Source organism: Rhinoraja longicauda, chromosome 20, assembly GCF_053455715.1.
Source record: "Rhinoraja longicauda isolate Sanriku21f chromosome 20, sRhiLon1.1, whole genome shotgun sequence".
Lineage (NCBI taxonomy): Eukaryota > Metazoa > Chordata > Chondrichthyes > Rajiformes > Arhynchobatidae > Rhinoraja > Rhinoraja longicauda.
In genome coordinates, this window is record NC_135972.1 from 31,823,821 (window position 1) to 31,836,260 (window position 12,440).

Consider the following 12,440-nt stretch of genomic DNA (forward strand, 5'->3'; position numbering starts at 1 on the left):
AAGCCCAACGCCAGGCTATCAAGGAAACATCACAGGTGGCAGAGCAGAGTAGCCAGTGGCTCTGGCTGAAGAGGAAAGACCCCATCTGGTCTCCCAAATAAGCCGGCTAGGCAGATGCAGAGGGGGGTGGTTCTGGGACGCCAGAATGTACTGCTGAGCCTACTGGAGACGTCGTGGGTCCAATCAGCGAAACGTCGATGAAAGTAGGTGCCCACTTGATAACCCCAATGACGTGTCTGCCTAGCGTTTCTCAACATCGGAGGAGCATAGGTGAGTGCATAAGCCTCCCATCACCACCGGGAGCAAGTTGACATTTGGCACTTTGGATTTCTAACATCTTGTCCTGTGTATTTGGAAACAGAATGGGGATGAGAGTGGGACGAAGAATTAAAATCATTACAAGGGTCACCTTGTAGACTGATCAGAGGCATTCCCCAAAGCTGTCATCCAATTTCCACTGTGTTTCTTTTCTCTCTCTCATCCCTCCGAATTCAAATTTATTTATTAATGATTTCTCAAAGAAAAGAACAAACTTTTGCGCCCATCAATACCACCACTTGTGAGATCCAGGCTCTCTTCCTCTCTGCAGAGAACATTCCCCTTGTTCTCCCCACCCCTCCCCCTTCTCTGAAACGTATTACTTGTTTCATTTTTAACTTTTCTTAGTTCTGATGAATGGTCATTATTCGGAAACTCTGATTAACCCTGTTTCTCTCTCCAAAGATGCTGCCTAACCTGGTGATTATTTTCGGCATTTTCTCTGTTCAATGCAATCCAAAGTGCATTATGCACTTTGTATTGTATATCTAAAACACGTTGTTTATAAAAGCAATGTGCTTTCCGCTTTTAAAGGTAATGTGCTGACAGCAGGAGACCTGATGGGGCAGCATCAGCACTTGTTGCAGGCTGCTCAGACTTTTACACATTACTATAGATTACTTTAGAGTCTTTAGTGATACAGCAAGGAAACAGGCCCTGCGGCCTACCGAGTCCACGCCAATCAGCAATCACCCCATACACTAGCACTATCCTATACACCAGGGACAATTTACAACTTTACCAAAGCCAATTAACCTACAAACCTGCACGTCTTTGGAGTGTAGGAGGAAACCGGAGCACCCGGAGAAAACCCATGCGGTCACAAGGAGAGCATTCAAACTCCGTACAGACAGCAGCCATTGTCAGGATCAACCCTGGATCTGCAGAGCTGTAAGGCAGCAACTCTACTACTGAGTTGTACTGTTCCACCCTAGACACCTTCTTTGTTCAACAGAATGCCCTACAACTGGTAGGGAGTGTTGTTTCAAGTATTTAGCTGCTGAGGTTCACACCCACCAAGTGCCTCCATGGTGACTTCATGGGTTATAAACCAATTCTACAGGCATTGTTTCAGATCGGTGGGTTGGTAAGTTAATTGGTCACTGTAGAACATTCCAGGTGAGGGACAGGGCAGGGAGGAGGGGTGGGGATGGGTATATGGGAGAATAAAGTAGGATTTGTGTAAATGAATGCTAAAAGGACAGCATGGGCTTGTTGGGCCAAAGGGCCTGTTTTCATGCTGTATGATTCTATGATTCCCTATAAATCCAGGATTCTTACGGATTATTTAGGGACAGAGTCCTTTCAGATGAGTGATAAATTCACAGAGCCGGATTATCCAAGGCGCCATCACCAACAAAAGTATGACATTCTGCAGGAAGGTCTGAGCCACACTTGCATATCTGGACTGTTTCTTCTGAGGAGGTCAAGGTCACATTGACTCTCAAATTCCTTTGCCATGGGATCATTCCAAGTGGCTGCTGCAGATCCCTGTCGTGTCCTTCGACTTCTCTTTCATGCTTTCATTGGAGAGATCACCAAGTCCATCTATGCCTGAGGAATGACTTCATTGACTCTAATTTGAGAGACTTTTGGCAATGGAATCAGCCCACATTGCTGGTTTCCTAGGTTTACGGGCAGCATCCGATCACGCGCATTCACGTTTAAATTAATATTAATATTCCTATTAATAACAAAGATCTTTTCAACAGAAAAGCTTCCACCTCTCGGTGTTCAAGTTGAACATCAGTAGAATTTCCTCATACTCATGTTTCTAAGAAGCACGTTCATAAGTTACAGGAGCAGAATTAGGACATTCGGCCCATCAAGTCTACTCCGCCATTCAATAATGGCCGATCAATCTTTCCCGCTCAACCACATTCTCCTGGATCAAGAATCTGTCAATCTCCGCCTCAAAAATATCCATTGACCTGGCCTCCACAGCCTTCTGTGGCAATGAATTCCACAGATTCACCACCCACAAACCAGGAAATTCCCCCTCAGAGCAAGATGCCTTCTCCCAGGGAAGGCCACACCACCAAAGGTGAAGGTATTTTCAGCAGCCAACACTGTCTGGAGGGATGATTCTTTCAACTTTTCCACTTCACTCACTCCTCACATCAATGCACACACTTTCTGTCATTATTCTGCAGGAAAGTATGTTTAACCAGACCCAGGGTATTTATGTCACAAAATGCTGGAGTAATTCAGCAGGCCAGGCAGCATCTCAGGAGAGAAGGAATGGGTGACGTTTTGGGTGGAGACCAAGGGTCTCCACCAAGAAACGTCACCCATCCCTTCTCTCCTGAGATGCTGCCTGACCTGCTGAGTTACTCCAGTATTTTGTGAAATAAATACCTTCGATTTGTACCAGCATCTGCAGTTATTTTCTTACTTTAACCAGACCCAGGTGAACTCAACTAGGCAGCTATACAGTAAAGGCAGTTTGTGGCTTATGTAGACAGAAATTGATCAACGCCTAATGTCCTAGCATGCCATGCGACCTCTGTAAATGCACAAAGTTGAGAGTAAAGAGGCTGAAATGTATTGACTGAAATTAACTTTTTTTTCTCCCTGAGCCTACTGCGGTTCTGATTACCACAAGATCTGAAATTCATAAGGCTGTAGCATCCTTGGCACAAAAACATGAGCATTCATCCCTAAAGTATTTGAAAATGCTAATGGTTGATTGTTGTTGAGATGAAACATGCAGGCAAAGCCAGAGTTTCGTCCATCATTGTGTGATGAGGATTATTTGGTCAAACAGAGAAGCAGTTCCATCTTGACACTGGACTGGTTAACTCGGAGTTACAATAAACAAGCACGATGATGATGGTCATCTGCGGATACACTTGCAGAGTCACCCGATGCATTTTAAGACAAGGGTCTCGACCCGAAACGTCACCCATTCTTTCTCTCCTGAGATGCTGCCTGACTCGCTGAGTTACTCCAGCATTTTGTGATACGTTAATACAAGGCATACAATTTAATGGCCCTCATGTGATCTATTGCAGTTGTCATAAGAAAGCTGACACTCGACACCAGACAGAGAAAGACAGGAGGGGGCTGGACGGTAGTGGGAGGACGATGATGCTGTGTGAATCTTTGTTGAGAATCAAAGAGAGACCTGTGAAGAAAGTTGGGAACAGCCAGTAGAGATAGTCTTTAAAGACGAAGATAGACACAAAATGCTGGAGTAACTCAGGAGACAGGCAGCATCTCTGGAGAGAAAGAATGGGTGACATTTCGGATTGAGACCTTTTTTCAGACCAGAGTCAGTGGAAAGGGAAGTAGGAGATATAGACGATGATGTAGAGAGATATAGAACAAACAAATGAAAGACATGCAAAAAAGTAAAGATGATAAAGGAAACAGGCCACTGTTAGGTGCTTGCTAGGTGAGATCGAGATGCTGGTGTGACGGGTGGGGGAGGGACAGAGAGAGAGAGAGAGAGGGAATGCAGGGGTTACTTGAAGTTTAAAGATCATCTCTTTACCTACTCAATCATAGAATCTCTATATCTCATAGAACCTGCTATAGAGGGTGCCTTGGTTTGACTTCCCAAATGCAACACCTCACACTTATCTGCCAGTTGATCAAGATCGTGCTGTAATTTTTGATAACCATCTCCGCTGTCTATGATACCATTGTGTCATCTGCAAATATACTAATCATGTCTTGTACATTCTCATCCAAATTGTTGATATAACGACAAACAACAATGATCTCTGCCCGTCTCTGATCTCCGAGGCTCACCATGAGTCACAGGCCCCCAGTCCGAAAAGCAAACTTCCACCGTCACCCTCTGCTTTCTTCCATGAAGCTAATTCTCTAAGCAGTCGGCTAGCTCTTCCTGAATCTCATGCAATCTAACCTTCCCGAGCCACCTACCATGCAGAACCTTATCAAATGGCAAAGCTGAAGTGAAGTCATAGAACCATATGGCATAGAAACTGGCTTTATTGCTTAACCTTTCCATGTTGACCAAGTTAGCATTTTAGGTTAGTGCCATTTGCCTGCATTCGGCCCAAGTCCTTCTAAACTCTTCCTATTCAAGTATCTGTCCAAAGATTTTTTGAAACTCATAATAGTATCTCTATAATTTCCAGGGTTAGCATGTTCCAGATGTGGACACTCAGGGAGAAAAGGTTGCCCTGACGTCCCTCTTAAACCTCTCCCCTCTTATCTGAAGCCTACACCCTCTTGTTTTAGAATCTCTACATTGGGAAAGACTGACTCTATCCATGTCCCTCGTAATTTTGTACTCTTCAAGGAGGTCATCCTTCAGCCTCTTACAGTCCAGAGAAAAATGTCGCAGCCTATCCAGCCTCTCCCTGTGCCTCAAATCCACAAGTGCAGGTAACATCCTGGAGAATCCTTTCTGTGCCTTTTTCTAATTTAATGTCATTCTTGGAACAGTTGGGTGACCAGAACAGCACACGGTACTCCAAGTGTGGCCTCACCAACGAATTGTACAGTTGGACTATTGAAGCAAAGACATGATTTATTTCCTGCTCCAAGGCTAAGATTAAGGGATGGCACAATGGCGCAGTGATAGAGTTGCTGCCTTACAGCGCCAGAGACCCTGGTCCTTACTACGGGTGCCGTCTGTGCGGAATTTGTATGCTCTCTGCGTGACTGTCTGGGTTTTCTCTGGGTGTTTCCTCCCACTCTCCAAAGACGTACAGGTTTGTAAGTTAATTGGCCTCGGTAAAGATTGTAAATTGCCCCTAGTGTGCAGGATGGTGCAGGGATCGTTGGTCGGCTCGGACTCGGTGGGCTGAAGGGCCTGTTTCTGTGCCATATCTCTCAACTAAACTAAAAAATCATAACGGAGGACCAATTTCAATAATCCATGATGGGATGGTTTATTTCTGCTGGTTAAACCGTCTCCCATGCATGGACCAGTCAACCATTCTTTTCCTGTGCCAAATTCGGCAGGCCAAGCGTGAAACGAGCGTCTCAAGAAGATTGGTGTCACCAGCTGTTGACCCTGCTAATTTCCGGGACATTTAGCAATGTATAACATGCAACATCCACGAAGTGCACATTTCATTTTGAAAAGACATGCCACAATTAGACGATAGTGATCCATGATTGAAATTCTTCAGCTTCAAATACTGGCACCAACGTCTTTTACGGTCCATTCATCGTGAAGAATGAAACAATAAGAAAAGACTTTGATAAGAGGGTTGGAATGGTTCTGGCTGGCTGAAAGCTTTGCTATCATCCGCGAAGGAGATCGGAAGCTGACAGGGTTACAACAATGTGTTACCTGCTCCCCAGCTAAACTATAGCTTTAATTGTGCACTTGGACTTCTCTGTCAGCATCTGATGTCGTATCAGCGTGATAAAATGTAAAGAAAAACTCCTGCAATCTGATACATGATAGTTCACATTTATTATGTATGAGGTTCACTCTCCTGAGGAACAGGCATATGATCAATTATAATTGTTTGAGACAAGCAGGAAGTAGGGTTGTCATGTCTACATGCACTGCACCTGTACCATCAAGTGCACCATTTGAAGCTTTTGTTAAAATCTGAGAACAAAAACATATCCAGTGTGGAAAGCTGAAGGAGCCTCAAAGTCGGCTGTGAACTGTCTGTCCTCCAACCGCTTAACTCCAGAGCAAAAAGCGAACTGCTGGAGGTTCTCAAGAGGCCAGACAGAACACGTGGAGGGAAACAGACAGTTGTCGTTTTGGGCCGAGACCCTTCAACTTGACTGAAAGGGTGGAGGGGATAGAACCAGTATACGGAGGTGAGGGAGGTGGGGCTAGAGCTGGCAAACGATAGATGGATCCAGGTGAAGAGGGGTGGGCTAATGTAAGGTAATGTAACGGGTAAAGGTTAGAGGAAGTGCATGTCTCATCATGTCTCTGCCTCATCAGGAAATGCTGTTTGGGTCCTTGGATAGAGGTAAGGCTGGAGGTGTAGGGACAACTGTTGCACCTCCTGCGGTTGCAGGAACGAAAGGCCAGGGGAAGCAGGTGGGCAGGGATGAGTGAAGCAGGGAGTCACAGAGAGTGTGTTCCCTGTGGAAGGCAGAAAGGGGTGGGGTGGAGGGGGGGGGGGGGGGGGGGTGTGAGGGAGGGAGGGAAGATGTGACCGGTGGTGGGATAACATTGTAACTGGCAGAAATGTTGAAAAATGATGTTCTGGATGTGAAACCTAGTGCGGTGAAAGGGGTGGATAAGAGAAACATAGAAACATAGAAAATAGGTGCAGGAGTAGTCCATTTGGCCCTTCGAGACAGCACTGCCATTCAATATGACCATGGCTGATCATCCAAAATCAGTACCCCGTTCCTGCTTTTTCCCCATATCCCTTGATTTCCTTAGCCCTAAGAGCTAAATCTAACTCTCTTGAAAACATCCAGTGAATTGGCCTCCACTGCCCTCTGTGGTAGAGAATTCCACAGATTCACAACTCTCTGGGTGAAAAAGTTTTTCCTCATCTCAGTTCTAAATGGCCTACCCCTTATTCTTAAACTGTGACCCCTAGTTCTGCACTCCCCGAACATCGGGAACATTTTTCCTGCATCTTGCCTGTCCAATCCGTTGAGAATTTTATATATTTCTATAAGATCCCCTCTCATCCTTCTAAATTCCAGTGAACACAAGCCCAGTCGAACCGTTCTTTCATCAGGGAAGAAGATAGTGTCAAGATGTGAGGAAATGATTTCACCGGGGCAAGAGCCAGTGGAAACATTGGGCCTCATGGAACTCCCTCCCTATTCTACCCAGGGAGAGATGGGATGAGAACAGGTGTGTGGTAAATGGAGAAGATGCGGATGAGGAGCAAGTCCTGATTCCTGAAGAAGGATGTCTCTGATGTCCTGGAGTAACATGCCTCATCTTGGGAACAGATGTGGTCAGGGATCCAGTGCTGCCAGAGCTCAACGGAGTGCCGCTCCGGCACCTCTGTAAACAAAAGCCAAAATAAACAGCGGGGAGTTTTAACAGCAGCAGCTCCGGCACCTGAAAAATTATCACTGCAACACTGGATGTGCTGGAGGCATAGAAGATGAGAGAAAGGAATGCTGTCTGTGATGTTTGGTGGACCCTGTGGGGTGCAGCGCCACCTGCTGCACGGGAGGAGCAACGGATCCACCCACCTCACAGGGTCCACCAAACATCACACTGTCCTCACACAAGAGAGAATGGGAGGAGATGTGGTCTTCACAGCTGGAGGTCGGTGGGTTTGTAGTAAATGTCAGCGGATAGCTTGTCTGTTGGGTTGGAGGATGGGAGACCAAGAAAAGAGAAATGGTCCAAGTGAATTTGAGGGCAGGCTGCAAGTTAGTGACACAGTTGATGGAATTGAAGAACCCTGCATGGTTGCAAGAGGCAGCACAAATGCAGATGTCAATGTCGTGAAGGAGGATTTGGGGAGTGGTGCCAGAGTAGGTTTTCTATACAGACTGCTCCTCAGAGCCAACAAAGAGGCAGGGACAGCAATACAATACAATACAATATATCTTTATTGTCATTGTACAGGGGTACAACGATATTGGGAATGTGCCTCCCAAACGATGCAATAAATTAATTAGCTAATCAGTATTAATTTAAACAACCCAATGAAAAAAATTAGAACAGTTTTAAAACAGAATAAAGTGCAAGTATGTCTGTGCCAGTTCACTGTGCGATGCGACCATCCGGCTCAGCAGGACCGGTTCATAGCAGCTATGGCCCTGGGGATGAAGCTGTTCCTGAGTCTGGAGGTGCGGGCGTAGAAGGCTTTGTATCGTCTGCCCGATGGTAGAAGTTCGAACAGACTGTTGCAGGGGTGTGAAGAGTCTTTGTGGATGCTGGTGGCTTTTCTGAGGCATCGTGTGTTGTAGATGCCCTCCAAGGCTGGTAGCTGTGTTCCGATAGTCCTCTGAGCTCTATGGACTACCCGCAGAGACCCACGTGAGTGCTTAAGGCTTTGCCCTTGATTTGTAGAAAATGGCAGGATTTGAAAGCGAAGCTGTTCAGTGAAAGTACAAATTCTGCCAGGCGTAGAGGATTATTACATTAGCAACGGGGAACTGGTTTGATCCATGTTCTAAAAAGAAATGGAGAGCCCTAATGTCCTTCTGATAGAAAATGGAATTGTACAAGTACTTGGTGTCTATGATGAAGATGAGGCAGTGAGGGTCTGGGAATTTAAATTTGTTGAAACGGGGGACAGCAGGTATTTCTTATGCAGTGAGAATGGCTGAGAAAAAAGGCGGAGAAGATAGAGTCAAGATGTGAGGAGATGATTTCACTGGGGCAAGAGGCAGTGGAAACAATGGGCTTGCCAAGCAGGTTCTGTTTGTGAATCTTGGGTGGGAGACAGGAACTGACGGTACAAAGTTAGTGAGTGAACTGTAAGGTTGGAGGCTGTGGAGTAGAGGTCTCCCAAAATGATGAGCTCTGTGATGGTGTGGACACAGTTACCTATGAGGAGGTATCCATTAGCTGTTGCCCAGCATCACCAATATAGAGTTCATGTCAGACACTTCCTCATACCCACCCCTTGACCAAAACTCCACCAACGTGTATTCTGGTGAACTGACCTCTACCTTGCTGAGGCAGTAGCTCTTGGAAACCTCATTCCTACCCTTGACCACGCCATCACAGATCTCATCGTTTCAGGAGATCCCCCCTTATACATCCTCCAACTATAGAATTGACCAAATCTGTACTTTGCCTTCTTCTCTCCTACCCAAGATTCACAAACTGGACTGCGCTTGCAGGCCCATTATTTCCACTTGCTCTGGCCCAACTGAACTTACCTCCTCCTATGTTCACAGTCGGTTGTCCAGTTCCATCCCAGCAATATCCAGGACACATTACATGCTCTCCATCATGTCAACAACTTCCAATTCCCTGGCATCCACTGCCTGAACTACACCATAGTCGTTCAGTCCCTATACCTTTCCAGGCTCGATCTTCAGGGTTCTCAGTTTCTTTCTCGAGCAGAGATCTAACCAGATCCCCTCTACGAACATTCCTTAATGCCTGACAGAACTTGTGCTAATCTTGAACAACTTCACTTTCAACTCCTCTCACTTTCTACGAATCAGAGGTTTAGCCATAGGCACTCAAATGGGCCCCAGTTACGACTGCCTCGTTGTCAACTGAGTTTAGAGTTTAGTTTAGAGACACAGTGCACAAACAGTCTCTTCACCTCACCGAGTCTCCGAGACCAGCGATCACTTCATATACCAACACTATTCTACATACTAAGGACAATTTACAACCTTTACCGAAGCCAATTAACCGACAAATTTGTGAATCTTGAGTGTGGGAGGAAACCAGGGCACCCGGGCAAAACCCACGCGGTCGCAGGGATAAGGTACAACCTCCGTACAGACAGCACCTGTCGCCCGGATTGAACTCCGGCGCTATAAAGCAGCAACTCTAGCACTGCACCACATTGCCGCTCCACTGGGAGCAAACTTTGTTCCAAACCTCCTGTGGTACCAGTCCCCAACTATTACCCTGTTACACTGACAACTGCTTTGTTGCTGCCTTCTGCGCCCGTGCACAACGCATCAATCTCATCAACCGCCACTAACTTCCACCATGCCCTTGAATTCACTTGGAACATTTACGATACCTCTCTCTCCTTTTTGAGCTCGCTGCCTCCGTCTCAGGAAGCAACCATCCCACTGACATTTACTACACTGACTCCCACACCCACCGAGGTGACATCTCCTTCCATTCGGTCTCCTGTAAGAATTGCACCCCTTTCTCTCAGTTTCACAACCTCTGCCACATCTGCTCCTGAGGTAAGGTCTTCCATTTTGGACATTGGAGATATCTTCCTTCTTTGTCCACTTTATACTGGAAGTCTACCTCCCGCTCTTTCATTCCAGGTGATGGGCCTCAATTCAAAACATTACTGTCCGTCTCTCTCTGGACCCATCCAGCTATTTGTTTATTGCATCAGACTCCAGCATCTGCAGTCTCGAGTCCCCAGCTTACAATTTAAAGTCTTTATTGCCGAGAAATTGGATTTGTCTTTTCTTTGTCGCACGAAGCAGTTGTTGCACTCGGCATGAGTGCCTATTCAGGTTCCCCATAAAATATTGCGGAATTAGCCAAAATAAACATTTGAAATGGTGTTAGTTGCTGTACACCCAGAACTGTCTAAAACAGGACCTCCAATAAATCCAGATGGGATTAGGCTCCATTTAGCAGAGTTGCCAACAACACTTTGTTTACAAGCAATCACAGATGAACCTTAAAGACACAGCCCCCCTAAGAGCTTGGCATCAGCAGCACAAACCATGGCTGCTGCAGAGGGGAGAGAGTTTGCAGAAGGAGAGAGAGCTCCAGAATTTGTGCAGTATGAAGTTGAACTTTGATGCAAGGGAGAGACCAGGAGGAAAGTTTACTACACTGACTACAAGAGCTTACTACAAGAGCTAGATAGAGCTCTTAAGGATAGCGGAGTCAGGGGGTATGGGGAGAAGGCAGGAACGGGGTACTGATTGAGAATGATCAGCCATGATCACATTGAATGGCGGTGCTGCCTTGAAAGGCCGAATGGTCTCCTCCTGCACCTATTGTCTATTGTCTATTGTTTATTGTTTCATTGCTGGGGTATGTGCTGGAGGCAGAAGAGCAGACACAAATTCCTCTAGAGGAGCCAGGCAGGAGATGGTTAATGTGCAGGAAGTAACTGCAGATGCTGGTTTAAACCGAAGATAGACACAAAATGCTGGAGTAACTCAGCAGGACAGGCAGCATCTCTGGGGAGACGGAATGGGTGACGTTTTGGGTCGAGACCCTTCTTCAGACTCTGATGTTTTGGTTCAAGACCCTTCTTCAGACCGATTACTTACATCTCGACCCGAAATGTTGTCCATTCCTTCTCTCCAGAGATGCTGCCTGTCCCGCTGAGTTACTCTCGCATTTTGTGTCTATCTAGGAGATGCTGCCTTAATAAGGAGTAAAACAAGCAAACACACATATATTTCATGTAAACACAAAATAACGTCAAGGTGTGCTGCAGAACATTGAACACAGTTGCTGCCAACCATTCCATAACTGGATGAGGAGTTTATTTACTAAAGTCATGTCATCATTGGAGGTGAGGATAGTCCGAGGATCATCAAAGATGTAGACAGGCAGATTGGGTAGATGCACAGAGTCTCTTGCCCAGAATAGGGTGATCGAGAACTAGAGGACATAGGTTTAAGGCAAGGGGGGGGGAAAGATTTAATAGGGACCTGAGGGGTAACTTTTTCACACAAAGGGTTGTGAGTGTATGGAACAAGCTGCCGCAACATTTGAGAAACATTTAGACAGGTACATGGATAGGACAGGTTTAGAGGGATATGGGCCAAATGCAGGCAGGTTGGACTAGTGTAGATGGAACATGTTGGTCAGTTGAGGGCAAGTTGGGCTGATGGGCTTGTTTCCATGCGGTATGACTCTATAAGTTGGAGCTGAAAGCAAAAAGGCTCAGTGTTATAATGGTGGGGTGGAACTTGAGTCCCTGATAGACTATCTGTCTTGGCTGATAGATACATTACCAGCCTTTTGGGAATCAGGGAAGATTGTAGGGTATAGATTGTAAGAATAACTGAGTTACGAAAAATAGATTTGGTTGCATGCAAACATTTATTTTCTCCATGCCTTGCGATCTGTGGCGATTGCTCCAGTAATGGCCACCCTACCTCCTCCACATGACCACAGTGTTGGACGTGACATCATGGGAACCAGGGAGAGCTAGCCGCCGGGATCCAAAATTAGCTTCGTGGAAGGAGTCCTGGGATGATAGTGGAGGGTTATTTTGTGGATGGGAGGTCTGTGCCCAGTGGCGGTCACAGAGATTGATAATGGGTCTCCTACTGTTTGTCATATATATTAATGATTTTGATGAGAATATACACAACATGATTAGTAGGTTTTTGGATGACAGCAAAATTGGTGGAGTAGTGAAGAGATTTGTCGAAGGATACAACAGGATCTAGATCAACCGGGAAGTTAAACCAGGGCTGGTCTCACACAGTAAATGATAGAGGCCTGGGGTATGTTGTAGAACAATAAGACATAGAGGTACAATTGCATAATTCCCTGAAAGTGGCAGCGCAGAGAGATAAGGCAGTGATGAATGCCTAGGGGGTGCTTACCTTCA